Genomic DNA, 19,943 nt, shown 5'->3' with positions numbered 1-19,943 from the left:
CTGAGGAGGGCAAATCGTTGGAGCCCAGGAGTTTGAGACCAGCCTGGGCAACATAATGAAACCCTGCCTCTACCCAAAGAAATACAAAGATCAGCCAGGCATGGTGGTACGCGCCTGTAGTCTCGGCTATTCTGGAGGTTGAGGTGGGAGGATCACCTGAACCTGGGAGGTGGAGGTTGCAGTGAGCCATGATCGCACCACTGCACTCCAGCCTGGGCAACAGAGTGAGACTCTGTCTCAAAAAAAAGCAAAAAACTTAATCATTTTATGTATAAAGCACAGATATCTATCCAGTACTTAAGCAGATATACAGTATCTGCGATATTAAAATTTTATGGGACAGTGATGGTAGGAGATTGGAGGAGAATAATGTCTTGAAAATCTTCTCAGGAGGCAGGGATGAACAAAAGGTTGAGAAACCCTGTCCATATAATTTAATTTAATTTTAATGATGGCTGTGTTTAACAACCAGCTCACTAAATTCCTGAATATTTAACCATCTGCTCTCGCAAGCCTATGTGAGCTGGCTCCAACACACTCCCAGACCTGCCCACTTGGGGTGAAAGATGCCCCCAGCCGCCTGCCACCCAAGTGGTACATGAGGCTGGTAGAAGAGATGGTGGTGAGTGGTGCTGTGGGTGCTGAGGGGGTAAGGGGCCCCAAACAAATCAGTGGGGGTCACCTCCTCTGTCAGGCGCTGAGTCCCTGCCTGAGCCCCTGGCCCCTGGGTCATGTCATCCTGCCCCTCAGCGGTTCTCCTGTCTAACAGCCCCAGGACCTAATCAGCATGGCAGATGGGTGGTGGCATCCTGCAGGCCCCCCAACCCAACAGGGCACAACAGGGATTTGTGCACACACCCTCACCCTTGCCCCAGAAAGGAGGCTCAGGGAATCCAAATCATCTCTGTCCAGAGCCTCTGGTCGGGTGGTTCTGCTGAAAGGCCTACCTCAGGCATGGGGGGTCAGGCAGGGAGGGGCTCATTTCCCATTGGGAATCAGAGGGGCCCATTCAGTGATGTTCCTCCTAATCAGATGCTCCCAGGGAGAGTAATGAGGATGACACAGTCCTCAATGCTTGATTAGATTGAGTTCATGGAAACTTGAATAGCTATGGGGCACCCTTTCAGTGCTAGCTGGAGTGGGGGAGGGGGCTTGGGGACAGGCCAGGCATGCAGATCCCTACAGACACAAGCATGGGGCCCCCAGTTGGGCCTTCAGCTGCTGCCTGGAGGGAGGGGGCGTGATGGGGGAGGGGGAAGCTGTTCTTCCTGGAGAATTGACAGTGGTTGCTCTAATTGCTTTGGGGGAATCAGTCCAGAGTCAACCAAAGGCACTTTGTTTTCTGTAAACAGGGCAGAGAGGAGGCACGGGGAACCAATGAAGAGGTGGTTCCCTTTCTTCCTTCTGCTCTCTGCCTCTCCCCTCTTTCAGCCATTCGGAGTCTAGGATCTTGTCCACTGATCCCAAAAGCTCTCCGGATCCCATACAAAGACACGGTGTGACTCCTCAGAACTTCATTCTCCAAATGCCCAGTGGCCTCCTGAAAGGGTCAGGCTGAGAAGCTGCCCCAAACAGCAATGTCCCTTTCCATGCTTGTCCTTGGCCTGCGTTCGTCATCGCCCTCCCATGCAGTCAAGGAGTGGGAGTTAATTTGTGTGCCTTCAGTACTGCACGTCTCCCAGCCAGAGCCCTCATGCTGGGGTGGGGTGACTATTCAAGCCCCCCTCTCCCTTGAGGCTTCATTTACGTGGTGCACTCAGTTACTCTCCAAAGACTCACTGGGAACTTACCCCACTTCCTCTCCCACCAGGCTGCCCCTATTGGTCCCCGGAGCAGCTTCCAGCTTTGGGGTTTTTTTCAGGTCTCCCTCAAGAGTCCCCTGAGCCCACCCTGTTCCCTGGAGCTGTGGGAGGCTGGGACCCACTTAGAAGGTGATGGCTGGCCTCCGGCATGATGCAGGAAGGGCTGGCTAGACGGCTCCAAACTGGAGTGGTGGGAGTCTTGACGGGTGGGCTGCATGCCAGGGAGGGCTGGTCGGAGTTCAGGAGCAGGACTAGCAGTCCCCACACTCACCACGACCCCAACCCTCACCCCAGGGCCTTTGCACATGCTGTGCCCTCTGACCAGACCTCTTTTCCTTCTTCTCTCCATTGAATTAACTCCCACTCATCTTTTCTGTCCCAGTGCAATCATTACTTCCTCCAGGAAGCAGACTCTCTCATTTCCATGTTTACAACAAACCCCCATGATTACAATTTTCACAGCAAGAACCTGTTGGTTGGAGCTTGCTTTTTTTGGATATGAAAATTTGAATAATATCTGTGTCTCCACTAGAAGCTTCCTGAGAGCAGGCAGAATGTCTGCTTTTGTTTACCATCACACCCCAGTCTAAAGACCTATTGAATGAAGCCGGGCACGGTGGCTCATGCCTATAGTCCCAGACCTGCCTACTTGGGGTGAAAGACGCCCCCAGCCCCCCGCCACCCAAGGCCAAGGCGGGTGGACCACCTGAGGCCAGGAGTTTGAGACCAGCCTGGCCAACATGGTGAAACCCTGTCTCTACTAAAAATAAAAAAATTAGCCAGGCCTGGTGGTAGGTGCCTGTAATCTCAGCTAATAGGGAGGCTGAGGCAGAAGAGTTGCTTGAACCTGGGAGGCGGAGGTTGCAGTGAGCCATGATTGCAGCACTGCACTCCAGCCTGGGCAACAGAGTGAGACTCCGTCTCAAAAAACTAAAAAAGACTTATTGAATGAATGCATGCCTGTGGTCCCAGCTACTTGGGAGGCTGAGGTGGGAGGATGGCTTGAGCCCAGGAAGTTGAGGCTGCAGTGAGCCCAGATCATGCCACTGCACTCCAGCCTGGGCAACAGAGCAAGATCTTGTCTCAAAAACAAGCAAGCAAACAAACAAAACACTGGTGTGGTTTCTGTCTCCTGACTGGACCCTGACGATAGACTCACTGAATCCTCAAACTCGAGGCTCAGAGTGTTACAGAGGCAGGAGCCAGGCCCCCTGTACCTCTCTGACTTGCCTCATGGCTAAGAGAAACAACAGTTTCAGCCCCTTTTTCAGGAATCCTGTGGACTAGAAATGGATGTGCTGCTCACAGGGATATCTAATCAGCTCTGGAAAAACTGGGCCAACAGTTAAACCACACAAACAAAAGAGCCACAGCTCCACACAGAACTGCCTGCTGGGCAAATGCCAAAACAAACGGCCACGGTTTCTGGGCCTCATCAGGGCTGCAGGCTTCCTGGGCCCTCATGGAGGCCTCTCAAGAAGTAGGGGCTAAGGCCAAGTGCAGTGGCTCATGCCTGTAATCCTATCACTTTAGGAGGCTGAAGTGGGAGGACCGCTTGAGCCCAGGAGCTCAAAACCAAACTGGGAAACAAAGCGAGATCCCCCGTGTCTGCAAAATAAAAAAATTAGCCAGGCATAGTGGCATGTGCCTTTAGTTCCAGCTACTCAGGAGGCTGAGACAGGAGGATCACTTGAGCCCCAGGAGGTCAAGGCTGTAGTGGGCCATGATCACACCACTGCACTCCAGCCTGGGAAACAGAGCGAGACTCTGTCTCAAAAAAAAAAAAAAAAAAAAGAAGAAGGGCCTCAGAGTCTCTCCTTTCTGGACCCCAAGTCTTCTCTCATTCCCAATAGGACTGAGGAACAGCCAAATGAATCAGGCTGCCCCATTTTGCTCCTCTAGAACATTCTGGTCAAACAGGGAGCCTTTGGTGGTTATTGTCCTGAGTGCATGTCAATGGAGTGACATGCTCATTACATTCATCTGGAGCTTCTAAAAATACTGCTGCCTTGGCCTCTCCCCAGAGATTCTCGTCCTGGACAGCACTGGTCATTATGTCACTAATGCACAGTGATTCCACTGTGTAGTCAAGATTGAAATTTGGCCAGGCGCGGTGGCCCATGCCTGTAATCCCAGCACTTTGGGAGGCCAAGGCGGGTGGATGGCCTGAGGTCAGACGTTCGAGACCAGCATGGCCAACATGGTGAAACCCTGTCTCTACTAAAAATACAAAAATTAATTGGGCGTGATGGTGAGCACCTGTAATCCCAGCTACTCGGGAGGCTGAGGCAGGAGAATCACTTGAACCTGGGAGGCGGAGGTTGCAGTGAGCCTAGATTGCGCCACTGCACTCCAGCCTGGGTGACAGAGTGAGACTCCGTCTCAAAAAAAAAAAAAAAAAAAACCCAAGATTGAAAAACGGCCAGGCATGGTGGCTCACGCCTGTAATCCCAGCACTTTGGGAAGCCAAAGCTGGCAAATCATGAGGTCAACAGATCAAGACCATCCTGGCCAACATGTTGAAACCCTGTCTCTACTAAAAATACAAAAATTAGCCGGGCATGGTGGCAGGCGCCTATAGTTCCAGCTACTCGGGAAGCTGAGGCAGGAGAATCACTTGAACCCGGGAGGCAGAGGTTGCAGTGAGCTGAGATTGCACCACTGCACTCCAGCCTGGTGACAGAATGAGACTCCATCTCAAAAAAAAAAAAAAAAAAGATTGAAATCCACCCACTTAAAGAATGTATTTGGATGGCAATTCTCAAATTCGAGAGTGCATCAGAATCAGCCGGAGGGCATATTAAACCAGGGGCTGTAGAGCCTCGCCCCAGGTTTCTTAGCAGGTCTAGGGTGGAGCTTGAGAATGTGCATTTCTCAAAAGTTCCCAGCTGATGTTCCCGGTCTGGGGACTGTACTTTGAGATCACTTGGGTATGGAGTCCAACAGCCCAGGTTCAAATCCCATGTCTTTCAGATGCAGTTGACTCTCCACCCGAGAGGGTTTTGGGAGGACTGAAGGGCCTAACTTGGACAAAGAGCCTCATACGGTGCCCGGCATGTAATCACGTTCAGGGAATGTGTTTTCACCACGATGTGATTATTAGTAGGAGAGGCTGCAGAAGTCTTGAGCTATAGCATGTGACTTTGAAATATCATTTTAATCAGAGCCTCAGCTTCCTCATCTGTAAAATGGGATAATAATATCCTGTGGCTCAGCTCTCCTCACAGGCTGTGAAAGGATCAAAGCCATTCCCAGATGTGAAAGTGTTTGGAAAGCTGGAAAGCCCAGTGTGGGGGTTTGATAAGACAGGGGTAAGGCGGGAATGGCCCCGTCCTGCAGACATCGTGTAGGGTTCTCTGCTCTCTAGGGACGCTGAAGTAGCAGTTGCACATGCCTGTGAAGTGGGTTCCGATGCCCCTCCTCCAGCTGCTCACATGCCTCCCTGCCACCCCTAGCATTTGGAATGCCAACTTGACATGCCTGGAATGCGGGAGTGGCAGGTTGGCTCTTCAGACATCTAAGGGGAAGAGATGGGGGCATTGTCACACTCCCAGCCCACCCCCTACCCCAGCAGTATTTCTGCCAGGAAAGGGAATGTGGTGGAAGGGATCAAAGCTGTTCAATCAAAGATTCCCTCCGCAGGCCCGCACCACACAGTTCCCATCCCTGCGCCCTTCCTCCTCGACCCTTCATCTCCCTTTCCATCTGCCCAACCATGCCCCTCTGTCCACCTGGCTCCAGGGAGGGGAGATGGGCAGAAGCTGCACCTCCAGCCAAGCCAGGAGGCCAGCAAGGAGACAACTGTTCTCCTCAGGTCAGGAGCTCGTCCACTTGGTTTCACACCCTTTCAGTTCAACTTGCAGACACATATTGCACGTCTGCTAGTATACAGCTAGTTAATATTAATGCTTTGTATTTTTAAAAAGATGTATTCCAGAGGAATGTCCTCACAGGGCCTGAGTTGGAAAGAGCTGAGAGCCCTTGGCTGTAAGGACATGAGAAGTGAGGGGCCCCCACACTGCCAGTGGGGGCAGGGGGACAAGTGGGTTTGACTTAATTCAGGGGCAGTTTGGCAGAACAGGTCAAAAGCCTGGAAATGTGCATCCAGATATCCAGGTCTAGGAATCTGCTCTAAGGAGATATCACAAAATGATCAGCCTGCCGGGCACTGCGGCTCACGCCTGTAATCCCAACACTTTGGGAGGCCGAGGCAGGCAGATCACCTGAGGTCAGGAGTTCAAGACCAGCCTGGCTAACATGGTGAAACCCCGTCTCTACTAAAAATTTAAAAATTAGCCAGGTGTGGTGGCTACTTGGGAGGCTGAGGCACGAGAATCACTTGAACCTGGAAGGCGGAAGTTGCAGTGAGCTGAGATGGTGCCACTGCACTCCAGCCTGGGCAATAGAGTGAGACCCTGCCTCCAAAAACAAACATACAAACAAACAAACAACCAAAATGATCAGCCTGATTTGAGTCTTGGCTCTAGCGATGGATGACTTTTTAGCCTCATCCCTAAAATGGGACTTCATGGCATCCCATCACACAGGTTTGAAGAAAAACTGAGACACTGCCTGCCTGCAAGGTGCCTGGGACACAGTAAGCGCTCAATAATATAAGCATCTTGGTTTGGGATCCTCCAGAGGCCGACCCCAAGACAAGGATTTTGGAGGTAAGCCCAGGAAGCGCAAGTGGTAATATGGGGAGGTAAGACCGGGAGGAAAGGAAGCCCAGGGAAGGTGCATTTGTCAAGCTCCACCCGGAGCCAGCCACCTGCTTGCAAAAATGCCTGGAAGTGGAGTCAAAAAGGTGAATGGTCCAGGAGTGTCTCTGCTCCTTTAAGTCTTGGTTTTTGTTTTGGTTTTGGTTTTGGTTTTGGTTGTTGAATTGTTTGTTTGTTTTGTTTTGTTTTGTTTTGTTTTGTTTTTTTGAGATGGAGTCTCACTCTATCATCCAGGCTGGAGTGCAGTGGATCTATCTCGGCTCACTGCAACCTCTGCTGCCTGGGTTCAAGCAATTCTCCTGTCTCAGCCACCCAAGTAGCTAGGATTACAGGCACCTGCCACTGCGCCTGGCTAATTTTTGTGTTTTTAGTAGAGATGGGGTTTCACCATGTTGGCCAGGCTGGTCTTGAACTCCTGACCTCGTGATCCACCTGCCTCGGCCTTCCAAAGTACTGGGATTACAGGCGTGAGCCACTGAGTTTGACTTGTTTTGTTTTTTGAGACAAGTTCTTGCTCTGTTGCCCAGGCTGGAGTGCTGTGGCGGGATCTCCACTCACCAGAGCCTTGACCTCCTGGGCTCAAGACTTCCTCCCACCTCTGCCTCTGGAGTAGCTGAGATTACAAGCGCATGTCACCACGCCTTAGCTAATTTTTTGTTTTTACTTTTTGTAGATATGGGGTGTCGCTTTGTTGCCCAGACTGGTCTAAAACTCCTGGGCTCAGGCGATCCTCCCTCCTTGGCCTCCCCAAATGCCAGGATTACAGGTGTGAGCCACCACACCCTGGCATAAGTCTTAGTTTTGTCTGCCTCCATAATTATTTTATGTGAAAGAAAAATCAAACTTTCTCTGGTTTAAGCGACTGACTTGCCTTTTCTGTTACATGTGGCTGAATTTAATCTTTATCTGATGCTGGAGACCAGTGGCTGTCTCACCAGGAAGTTGTCCAAGGGACCCACCCACCTTGGAGACCCAGTGTCATGGTCAGGTGCTATGATGCCAATATCACACCAAGGAGATGATCTCACCAAGAGACCCTACTCCCTCTTGGAGCCTTATTATGCAGTGAAAAAAAAAGGCTTTCTAGGCAGGGGTTCATCCTTTTGGCCCAAATCCCCAGGTGTCTGTTACCTCCTCACTGTCCTCTAGCTGCTCAGAGCTCTGCGGCACCTCCCCAAGCAAGTACTTCACACCCCCAACCCTTCCCACACTCTCCCTCGAAGTGTAGCTGTTCCCTGTGCCCTTCTCTTTGGTCTCTGCTCGTAGGCAACAGCTAGCACACCTGACATGTGAATTGGAGTTACTGGGTTAATGTGTCACCCTCCCAAGTAATAGATGTGCATTTTTGACAGGCCCTTCTGGAAACAAGGCCTTATGCCCAGAGCTGAATGACATAAAAATCCCCAGAAAAACAAGAGGCCCCCCTGGTGCTGGTCTCACTTCCTCTGTTCCACTCCTGTTTCCTCCTTTTTTTTTTTTTTTTTTGAGACAGAGTCTCACTCTGTCGCCCAAGCTGGAGTGCAGTGGCATGACCTTGGCTCACTGCAATCTTCATCTCCCGGGTTCAAGTGATTCTCCTGCCTCAGCCTCCCGAGTAGCTGGGATTACAGGCATGCACCACCACACCCGGCTAATTTTGGTTTTTTTGTTCACTTGTTTTTTTGTTGTTTTGTTTTGTTTTTTGAGATGAAGTCTCACTCTGTTGCCCAGGCTGGAGTGCAGTGATGCAATCTTGGCTCACTGCAGCCTCTACCTCCCAGGTTCAAGTGATTCTCCTGCCTCAGCCTCCTGAGTAGCTGGGATTACAGGCACGTGCCACCATGCCCGGCTAATTTTTGTATTTTTAGTAGAGATGGGGTTTCACTACATTGGCCGGGCTGGTCTTGAACTCCTGACCTCGTGATCTGCCCGCCTTGGCCTCCCAAAGTGCTGGGATTACAGGCGTGAGCCACCATGCCCGCCCTAATTTTGTATTTTTAGTAGAGATGGGGTTTCTCCATGTTGGTCAGGCTGGTCTCAAACTCCCGACCTCAGGTGATCCGCCCACCTTGGCCTCCCAAAGTGCTGAGATTACAGGCATGAGCCACTGTGCCCAGCCCTGTCTCCTCCTGTATCCTCTCCTCTCCCTTGGCATAGCTGGCCTTGGCCACAGCTCCTAACTCAGCAAATGTCAGGTCCCCACCCTCCTCCACCATTCTGCCTGAGCTCCCATACTGAAAGCGAAAGGAGGAGTTGGAACAGAAAGAAAAAAATAATAAAACCACTGAAAGAGAAGAAACAGCTGGCAGAATATTGGAAAGATTCCCAGGCGGGAATTCCCAGCCCTCAAGGCCTATGCCAGCCAGGCTGAGGAAGTCCTTAAAGCACAATCTTGAAATCAGCTCTTGACATCGTTCCCAGCTCATGGGAGCACCTAACCCCTTGTCCCTGCCCTGGCCCGGAGGGAGGTATGTTCCTGAAGTTGGAGTTGAGTTTTGAGGGAGAGGATAGGGCAGGGGGAACTCTGGGGAAGAATGGACCGTGGTGGGTAGGGTCACAAGGTGCCTGAGGGTCCAGGCCCTTCTGGGCTTCCAGGGGACAAGGCCTTTCCCCCAAGGCAGTGCACAGTGAAAAGGAGGCTTGGCAAAGCCATGTGCCCAATGGTATGTGTGAAGGTGTGGAGAGGGGCACTCTAAGAGGCTGAACTGACAGCAGCCAAAAAATAAAGTTGGCTGCTCTTACCTAAGGCACAGTGAGATTCAGGAAACATGGAGGAAAACTGGAAGAGGTTGGAACAGAGGTCTGGCTTGTGCTTGTGGGAGTCTGCATCAGGTGTGGCAGTGATGGGCAGACAGGGAGACAAGAGCAGTGGTGTCACCTGTGTAAAAGTGTGGCTCTGGCCATGCAAGAGGTCTGCAGACCGGCCACCAAGGGGCTGGTGTCGGGATTTCTCAAAAAGAAATGTGGGCCAGGCACAGTGGCTCACGCCTGTAATCCCAGCACCTTCGGAAGCCGAGGCAGGCAGATCACTTGAGGTCATGAGTTCGAGACCAGCCTGGCCAACATGATGAAACCCTGTGTCTACCAAAAATACAAAATTAGCCAGGTGTGGTGGTGCACCTGTAATCCCAGCTACTCGGGAGGCTGAAGCAGGAGAATCACTTGAAACCAGGAGGCGGAGGTTGCAGTGAACTGAGATCGCGCCACTGCACTCCAGCCTGGGTGACAGAGTGAGACGCCATCTCAAAGAAAAAAGAAATGTGAAGGACCCTGCCATGAAGAGAAGGGAAGAGGGGACAGGGGTGGGTTAGAGTGGGGAATGGGAGTGGGTGTACGACTCACCTAAACACCAAGTTTGGGGATCGGCTGAGGGAATCTGGACAGAAGTCCTGAGCATTATGCAAAGCACCATCACATGATCTGGCTGAGCCTGGGAGCCCCAGAAAGGCCCTCTCACTCCTCATGAATTTCAGTGAATAAAAATAAAAAGCCTAACCCACGGTGAACTGGTAATCAGTCCACTTTGACCAGGGAGGGAATGATTTCTGCCAAGTTCATTAATTCCTGTTAAGATATGACCTGAGAAATGTTCCAAGCCCTATACTGATTCTTCTCTGTCTTCACTCTTTTTCTCCTCCCGAGTGAGGCCCCATATCCCTCCAGTTACCTGTCCTCCCATCAACTCCACACATTTCCAGATTAATCTTGCAAAACTACCAGCTTCCCACTCCCCCTGCCCAGCGTTCTCCACTCTCCAGACCTGCCCTTGTTCCCTGGCCAGCTGGACTTTTGGCTACTTTCTCATTCTCGTGGAGTAGGGGAGCATCATGGTCACCACATGGGCTCTGGGTTTGAATTCTGCCTCCACCATTCAATGCCTTTACTTCCTCATCCATGAAATGGGAATAACAATGCTACTACTTCATGCGGGTGCTTTGAGGATTAAATGAATAAATATATACTTAAAATAGTGCCTGGGGCCGGGCATGGTGGCTCACGCCGGTAATCCCAGCACTTTGGGAGGACGAGGCAGGTGGATCACGAGGTCAGGAGATCGAGACCACCCTGGCTAACACGGTGAAGCCCCGTCTCTACTAAAAGTACAAAAAATTAGCCGAGCGTGGTGGTGGGTGCCTGTAGTCCCAGCTACTCAGGAGGCTGAGGCAGGAGAATGGTGTGAACCCAGGAGGCGGAGCTTGCAGTGATCCGAGATCGTGCCACTGCACTCCAGCCTGGGCGACAGAGCAAGGCTCTGTCTCAAAAAGTAAATAAATAAATAAAAAATAGTGCCTGGCATGTTTTGAGCTTTTGCTCACTTTTGTTATTTATATTGTTGTTCGTCACTAAAATGTCCATAGAGGATGGATTTTGTTTTGTTACCAAACCTATCTCAGTGACTAGAACAACATCCAGCACGTAGTAGAGGCTCAATTAATAAGTGTTGAATTTTTCTATTCTGTAAACTCTGTTCCAGCCAAACTCTTTCCCATGACATACCTTACACATTACCACCTCCCTGCCTTTGCTCATGCCGCTCCCACCTCTTAAAGGGCCCTTGCCCCATCTCACATAACTCCTACCAGCTCCAGCTGCCCCTCTCCTCAGAAGCCCTCCCTGGACTCAGAACCTGAATAAAACAAATGTTCAGTGGTTTGTGGCTAAGGTTTTTTATGCTTTGGCTCCAAAACAGAGTTTCCTCTCTTCCTGGCAATTAGTGCTCACCACCTCCGGGGATGGCCCCTAAGAAGTGGAGCACCCTAGCTACTAAATATATGTCCTTTATCTTCTGGCTTTGACATTCAGAAAGGGCTTCCCAGGTGAAGCCATCTGAATTACTAGACTTAACTAGACATGTGGTCTCCAAGCCACATTTTCTAGGCTTCCTAATTGGTGAGTTGAGAGACACGGCATCTGTTTGCCCAAGAAATCTGAGCCAGGCAGTTCCACATCAACAGGCTGCTTTCCACCCTGGACGGCACAACAGCTGCCTAAAACTTAGCTGTTTACACGCTAAAAAAAGAAATTCCATGGAGACCAGTTGACTCAAGCCAGCTCCCAGTGTGAGGCAGAGAAGGGTTTCAAAGTAATCCCCAATGACACCAAAAGCTCTCCACCCAGTTCTCGATAAAAATAAAAAAGAAAACAAGAGCTAAATTAGAGCCAAGAATGAAGACTGCCTGGAGGATGAGGTGTTGGAAGCTGCAGTCGGATTGGGAATCAGCCTGACAGTTCCCTCCAGGCAGGCTTGTCCGCTGCCACCCCTGCCCCCACCCCAGGGATGGGACATTCACCACTTCTTGAGAAAGCCCATTTCGCCATTGGGAAGGTTTATTAAACATGAAATGAGGGAAAAGCCTAGTAGCTCCACTGGATTGGGAAGAATGGCAAAGAGACATGCGTCATTTTCTAGAAAGCAATCTTCACACCTGTTGGTCCTCACCCATTGAATGTCCTCACCCAATCTCCAACACAGAAATGAGTGACTGTGTGTGCACATGCGTGTGCATGTGTGAAGGTATGCGTGTGAATGTGTCTATATGGGAACATGTACGTGATTGTATGTGTGTAACTATGTGTGACTGGCAGCGTGGGGAGTGCTGGTTGGGAAGGTCCTCTCTGGAAGGCTGGGAGTGCAGAGGGCAGGAGACTGACCTTGCTGAGTGGAAGCCACAGGCCAGGCTCTCACCAGGCCTCATTGCTTAGAATGTCTTCTTCACACCCACCAGACGAGTACCACTCACACCCTAGACCTTCTTCTAGGTGCATCATGTACATAGCTCTTGTCATCCTCACACACTGCCGGGAAGGTAAGCTTGGTTACTTCTGCCAGTTTACAGGTGGGGAAACTGAGGCTAAGAGAGGTTAACTTTTGCCGGCAGCATTTGGAAATAGTTGGTATGGTTGGAAGCTGACACCGCTGGGCTCGGGGTCTGGGGCTAAGTGGAATTCAGTGTGGGCCTTTCCTTTCCCATTAGAGTCCCTCAAGTGTCAGACCCTCCGCCCCTCCTCGCAGTACTTCCGCCTTGCCTCATGCCTCCCAGGCGCTATCTCTGTGAACTTTGAGCTCTGCCTCTATTGCCCAAGAAGGGCTCGCTGATGAGGAGGAAATTGCCCAGGTTTATAGTTTCCTCCCAGCCTCTCTGGCGACACCTGAGCCTGCTGCTTCTCCCCTTCCGCCTCCCGCCACAGTCATACACACAGGCACTCATGCACACTCACATCACGCCACACTCCAACCAGCACTCCCCACGCTGCCAGTCACACATAGTTACACACATACAATCACATATATGTTCCCATATAGACACATTCGCACTCATACCTTCACACATGCACACGCATGTGCACACACAGTCACTCATTTCTGTGTTGGAGATTGGGTGAGGACATTCAGTGGGTGAGGACCAACAGGTATGAAGATTGCTTTCTAGAAAATGACGCCTGTCTCTCTTTGCCATTCTTCCCAATCCAATGGAGTTACTAGGCTTTTCCCTCATTTCATGTTTAATAAACAAGCCGCTCTTGCGGAACGATGGTTGGTTCCTCATCAACCACCACACACTCCCAACCCCACCCTGCTTCCTGCCCCTGCCAGCAAACCTGACGGGTCCAAGGCCTGGAATTGAGAACCTGTTTTCTTCCCCATCCTGCCCCCTTGTGACGGGAGCCTAGAACTGCTGGCTTTGCGCCCAGAGGTTAACCACATTTCTCAGGAAGGTTCCAGTAGCCAGGTGAGGTCTGTATCCAACTCCCCTCCTCCTGCAAAGAGGCAAACTAACTAAATGAAGATCCTCTCTTCCTTCACCCTGATCCTCAGGGCCACCAGAAGAGCTGACTGCTGTTTCACAGGCACACTCCACTGGCACAGGAGATGGGTGGGCGTGCCAACTGGACCAGCATATGGCAGGACCCTTATGACGATCAAGCCTACAGTCATCAGACAATCACAGGATTGTTGCCCTATATCCATATTTTCTTGACATCCTAATAGTGCATTTGGCTAAACCTTGGTGAAATAGGCGTGACAGCAGGTGACTGTGCAACCTCTGACACTGACCAACCACCCAGGCCTTTCTCTTCACTCCTTCCCTAAGGTCTTGGAGGGTCTGCCTGTGGCCTTTAGTCTGGTGTTTGAGCTCACAGAACTGGGTGTGGTTGACCCTCCCTTTGTCCTCACCCCCTCCACACACACACAGGGATGCTCTTGCAGGCTCCTGGTTTGATGAGGCAGCCCAGGATGTGTCTCCACCTTTCCTCTTTGAGCCCAGGGCCAGTGTATTTCAGGCCGAGTGATTTCACTCAGGGTCTTGTTTCCATTCCATTTTATTTTTAGTCCTCAGGTGCAGTGGGATGAGTCCCTCCTATTCCCCAGGTGATGGCTGGCTGTCATCATTGGTCCTGACTAGTCACCTCTTGCTTCATGTATTCCCCCCTCACTCCACTGTCATTTCCATACCCCACAGGCAGCCATTCTACTATATCCTTTATTTGTATGTGTTCTTGTGCAGTGCTTTGCAGGCATGGATTTTGGTACTGCAAAGTGTTGCATTGTATTGCATAGTGTTGCCTTATTACCATTTCTGTAACAAACTGAATGTGTTACTTTACGTTGGAGCGTGGTGGCGCCTTAAGAATTTATTGAGTATCTCTGAATTAATGATTATGAAAGTGACTGCACGTTTTCGCTGAATCTTATTTCCTGAACATAAACTCAGGATCCTGGACCATGGTCATGTGGGAATAGCAAGAGAACTGAAAGTGGAGCCTGTCACATCTCCAGACTCCAGTTTTAGTTCTCCTGCTATTTCCACCACATCTTTCATCACTTCCTGCACTAAGGTCTTGAACTCCTCAAAGCCATCCATGTGGGCTGGAATCAACTTCTTGATGGTGGATGAAGCCACTTCCTTGTGGCTGGAACTAACTTCTGTGTTTCCTAAAATGGGGATAGCAATAGTACCTACTCTCTAAAATTTGTTGTGGGCTGGGTGCCGTGGCTCACGCCTGTAATCCTAGCACTTTGGGAGGCCGAGGCGGGCAGATCATGAAGTCAGGAGATCGAGACCATCTTAGCTAACATGGTGAAACCCCATCTCTACTAAAAATACAAAAAATTAGCCGGGTGTGGTGGCGGACGCCTGTAGTCCCAGGTACTCAGTAGGCTGAGGCAGGAGAATCACTTAAACCTGGGAGGTGAAGGTTGCAGTGAGCTGAAATCGCACCACTGCCCTCCAGCCTGGGCGACAGAGGGAGACTCCGTCTCAAAAAAAAGAAAATATTTTTTGTGAAGATCAAATGGGTTAATACAAGTGAAGAGTGCCTGGCACTACTAGTGCTCAGTAAACATTGTTTATGGATGCTTTCTTTTTTTTTTCATTAGGCCTTATAATAGCCCTATGAGGTAATATAATTAGTTCCATTTTACTGATGAAGAGACCAAGGTCCAGGGAACAAAACAACTTGCCCAGGCTTGCATCATGATACTGCCAGAAACCAAATCTAGATCTTCAGACCCTGAGATGGCCACAGGACCTCGATCCCCATGTGTTCCCTAGAGGTGTTGTGCAGAACCTTCTTGATGCTGATCTGGATGACAAGCGGTCACCCACAGGTTGCTGGAGATGATTCCTGGCTGGGTGGCCTTCAGTCCTCCTTGGTCTTTCTCCCACACTGTGATCTTGACACCCACTGGCCATTTCTGAGAAAGAAGCTGCCTTCTCCAGGGCTTTTGTGGGTGCCCATGTTCACCAAGCAGCCTCTAAAGTGATGTGAATCCTAGCGCCAGGCCTGTTAGTAGCACACATGCATGGTAGATGCGTGCTGGAAAAGCAGGAGCCCTAGGAGCCTGCCTTGGGTTCTAGTCCTAGCCATCCATTGCCTCACCCCAGGGTCTCATTTTCTATCTCTAAGCTTCAGTTTCCACATCTGCACAATGGGGATAGGAACTTTTCTGTGAAGATCAAGTAGGTTTTAGGAGAATATTCCAATCTTGATCAAATACTAACAATCGCCTGAACCCTGCAGAACAATCCCTGCTTGTTGTACAGCCTGATGCCACCTCAGATAAACCATCACCTACTGTATGCGCTGAACATTTTCCCCTCCCCTCCGGGAAGATCATCCTCTGGATCTGCCCTCCTCACAATGGCCTTATTGCTTTTCTGGAGTCACCGAATCTTAGAATATTGGTGCTGGAAAAGACCTTGAGGACCATCAGTCCCAGTGTGGCAAACTTATCTCCTTATCAAGGACCCCCGCTGCCTAAAGCAGTGGTTGAGACTCAGTCACTGCTCCCCTCACTGCAGGGTGCAGCGTGAAGAGGGGACAGATCATCCTGTGAGTTACAGGCCACCTTCAGCCCAAATGCCCCCTTTCTACAGATGGGCAAACTGAGTAGGCCGGGCGTGGTGGCTCAAGCCTGTAATTCCAGCACTTTGGGAGGCCGAGGCAGGCGGATCACGAGGTCAGAAGTTCAAGACCAGCCTGACCAACATAGTGAAACCCCGTCTCTACTAAAAATACAAAAAATTAGCCTGGTGTGGTGGTGTGCACCTGTAATCCCAGCTACTCAGAAGGCTGAGGCAGAAGAATCGTGTGAACCCTAGAGGCAGAGGTTGCAGTGAGCCGAGATTGCGCCATTGCACTCCAGCCTGGGCGATAGTGCGAGACACTGTCTCAAAAAAAAAAATGTGAAGGGAAAGCCCAGAATGATAGCATTTTCATGCTGGCAAGCCCACGGATGGTGCATACTCAATGTCTCTGGGGGAGCAAAACTCAAGGCCCGACAGCCCTCACCTAGTTGGGTGGTTTATTCACAAACTGTCTACTCCCAGGACTTCAGGATGGGGCAAGTCACAAAGCAGGATGTCTTCAGTGGGGAATGTTTAAGTCCTTCAAGGGAAATACCGTATCGTGAGCTTTTCAGGGACAGGATCTGTGACCCACCTGTGTACGACGCCTCTGTGGTCCTGATATTCTGGTGCTGGGCTTGGACTCAAGCTGTGGGTTTCAACCCAGCTTAACCTTATCTGCATGACCTTGGGGAAGGCACTTCCTCTTCCAGGAATTCAGTTGTTTGCAAAGTGGGACCATGATATCATCTCTACAAAACCCTCTAAACACAAATGAAGAAACTTCCCATACCAAGCACCCAGAATAAAGAAAACAGGCTAGAAAAACCAGAAGCTATTGAGTCACTTTTTTCCTTTTTTTTGCTTATATGTGCTAATTTTTCTACCATGGTCATGGGTTACCTTTGAATTATTGTAAAAGTGAGTAATTAAAGGGGGTGGAGCAGAGCTGATGATGTGAAGGAAAACGCTGAGCTTGGCAACTTTCAGGGCCTCCACTGTGCCAGGCACAGTTGTTGATGCTTCACCTATGTGACCTCATCTCTTTGTCCCAACAAGCCTGAAAGGGAGGCATTATGGCTCCTACTTCCAGCTGGGGAGACTGAGGCTCCTGAAGGAGTCAAGCCCTCACTATTATGACAGCCTGTGGTGATGGTGATGTACCAGGAAGGGGCATACGGATGTGTGGCAGCAGCAGCAAGGTGAGCGCTACAACTCTGAGAAAGCGGAGCCTCCTCCCTCTCCTGAGACACTGCCTCAGAGCCTCTGAGAAAAGCCTTCCCCACTGGTGACACACCAGGAACCTGCTCCCAGGGGACCTGCTCTGGATTCTTTTAAGATCAATAAAATTTATTATTAAACAGCAGCATCGTGTCCAGTCAGAGAAGTTTAAGTGTATGAACGTCCTTTTCTATTTTATTTTTTTTGAGACGGAGTCTCCCTCTGTCTCCCAGGCTGGAGTGCAGTGGCGCGATCTTGGTTAACTGCAAGCTCTACCTCCCAGGTTCACGCCATTCTCCTGCCTCAGCCTCCCGAGTACTGGGACTACAGGCGCCCGCCACCATGCCCGGCTAATTTTTTGATTTTTAGTAAAGATGGGTTTTCACCGTGTTAGCCAAGATGGTCTCGATCTCCTGACCTCGTGATCCGCCCGCCTTGGCCTTTCAAAGTGCTGGAATTGCAGGCGTGAGCCATCACGCTCAGCCTGAACGTACTTTTAAAACATGTTTCTGCTGCCGGGCGCGGTGGTTCACGCCTGTATTCTCAGCACTTTGGGAGGCCAAGGTGGGTGGATCACTTGAAGTCAGGAGTTCAAGGCCAGCCCGGGCAACATGTCAAAACCCTGTCTCTACTAAAAATACAAAAATTGGGCATGGTGGCACATGCCTGTAGTCCCAGCTACTTGAGAGACTGAGGCAGGAGGATCACTTGAATCCAGGAGGCAGAGGTGAGCCGAGATTGCGCTACTGCATTCCAGCCTGGGCAACAGAGCAAGACTCGGTCTCAAAACAACAAAAACAAAAACACGTTTCTAAATAAAAGCATTGTTTGTATGTCACATTCTCCTTCCATTGAGTAGCAACACAATTCATCCTCTAAACAAAAAATGCCAATTATACTTTGCTAAAACATATCTCCAAATATGGACTTAATAAAATGCTTTTCTCAAAAAAGAAAATAAAAAGGGTCCCGCCATTTGTAAGTAGATTGCTTCTTTCAAAAGGCAAATGCCAATAAATGGCATTTTATCCTGGAGGTGTGTAGTCCACCTGTTCTGTGCCCCTGAGCCACCACCTGTTGCCAATGTGTCTGCAGCCAACAGGGCTAGTCCTAGTAACACGGTGCCCCACCCCACACCACTGCCCCACCCTGATACTGAAACTGCAGCTGATGGGGTAATGCTCTGAGCTGCCCAGAGGAATAAGACAGACAAGTCCTGCTGTGGCCTGGAAAACCCTCAAAAAAGTCAGTGCAATTCTCAAGATCACAGGTATCTGCCTGTTGCTCAAGAGTCCCAACCTGGCCACAGTGAGGGTAGTGAGTGATAGAACAGGGGAAAGCAGACAGCCTGTGGGGCTGGCTCGGGCACAAACCGCTGGTGAATCAGACCTGAATTGATTCCTGGAGCCAAGTACTGTTTGCCATCTGTCTGAGGCTTTATCTGCCAGCAAGATGGGCAAGTGGCCAGAGCCCTCTCAGGGTGAGGGGTTGAACAGCCAGGCTCCGGCACACTGCCATACCAGATGTCATGACTGGTCACTCAGAAAGGACACCGGATAGGGTGGCAGGAGGCTGAGGCCCTGGAGATGGCCCCCCTAGGCTCCCTGAGTCTCAGCCACCCCCTCCTCCTCCCTGGGCCTCAGGCTCTTCATCTGTAGCATGAAGGTGTGGGCAGTATACGGACTTCTTCCACTATGGCTGCAGAGGGCTCACAGGCACTTGGTTGAGTTGAAAATATATACATGTCTAACAATTTTTAAGTTTTCTGTTTTTTCCCCACATAAAACCTATTCAACCAAATGCCTATAAACATGTTGGGGTGATGTTCTTCTGATGTTTGTGCTTCCAGGTTGTTTATGGAGTGGACCTTCCTATCCTGTCACTTCGGGGATTGCAAAATAAAGTGTTAAAAAATGTTACCATTTGCACTTCTCTGTTCAACCAAAATAATAGAAGGAAATTGGATTTTTCCTGTCTTTATGAGCAAATACTATTAGAACCTATACTTTTTATAGCTATACCATTTTTAGCTGTTTTCTGTATTCTACATAAGATTTCCAAAAACTTTAACTATATTTAAAGTTTGAAAATCACCATCCCTGGCTGGGCGTGGTGGCTCACGCCTGTAATCCCAACACTTTAGGAGGCCGAGGCAGGCAGATCACCTGAGGTCAGGAGGTCCAGACCAGCCTGGCCAACACGGTGAAATCCCGTCTGTACTAAAAAAACAAAAATTGGCTGGGCGCAGTGGCTCACACCTGTAATCCCAGCACTTTGGGAGGTCGAGGCGGGCGGATCATGAGGTCAGGAGATCGAGACCATCCTGGCTAACACAGTGAACCCCCATCTCTACTAAAAATACAAAAAATTAGCCGGGTGTGATGGTGGGTGCCTGTAGTCCCAGCTACTCAGGAGGCTGAGGCAGGAGAATGGCGTGAACCCTAGAGGCGGAGCTTGCAGTGAGCCGAGATTGTGCCACTGCACTCCAGCCTGGGTGACAGAGCAAGACACCATCTCAAAAAAAAAAAAAAAAAAAATTAGCCAGGTGTGGTGGCGGGCGCCCGTAATCCCAGTTATTCAGGAGGCTGAGGCACGAGAATTGCTTGAACCCGGGAGGCAGAGGTTGCAGTGAGCCTAGATCATGTCACTCTACTCCAGCCTGGGCAATAAAGTGAGACTCAGTCTCAAAAAAAAAAAAGGAAATCACCATCCCTGATGATTTCTAAGGTCCCTGTAGCTCTGACATTCTACTAGTCTACCTACCATTCTAAAGCCCCGAACAAATTCATAGGGCTTTAAACCTGTCAACACGGAACCTTTTAGTTTCCTGCCTTTGTTTTTATGCACTTGGCTCTTCATATATCCAACTT

The 19,943-nt window shown here is 50.2% G+C and overlaps 1 long non-coding RNA gene across 1 annotated transcript in view; it reads left to right on the top strand.

Moving 5' to 3' along the window:
* Positions 1 to 17,218, top strand: part of LOC129473654 (uncharacterized) — a 39,399-nt gene extending 22,181 nt beyond the window's left edge. Inside the window, exons 2-3 of the long non-coding RNA XR_008654316.2 lie at positions 6,350 to 6,472; positions 14,883 to 17,218. This is a non-coding gene — a long non-coding RNA (uncharacterized lncRNA). The remainder of the gene's footprint in view (positions 1 to 6,349; positions 6,473 to 14,882) is intronic.
* The last annotated feature ends 2,725 nt before the right edge of the window (positions 17,219 to 19,943 follow it).

This window comes from Symphalangus syndactylus, chromosome 23 (assembly GCF_028878055.3).
Source record: "Symphalangus syndactylus isolate Jambi chromosome 23, NHGRI_mSymSyn1-v2.1_pri, whole genome shotgun sequence".
In the NCBI taxonomy this organism is placed as follows: Eukaryota; Metazoa; Chordata; class Mammalia; order Primates; family Hylobatidae; genus Symphalangus; species Symphalangus syndactylus.
This window is presented reverse-complemented; position numbering and strand designations above follow the sequence as displayed.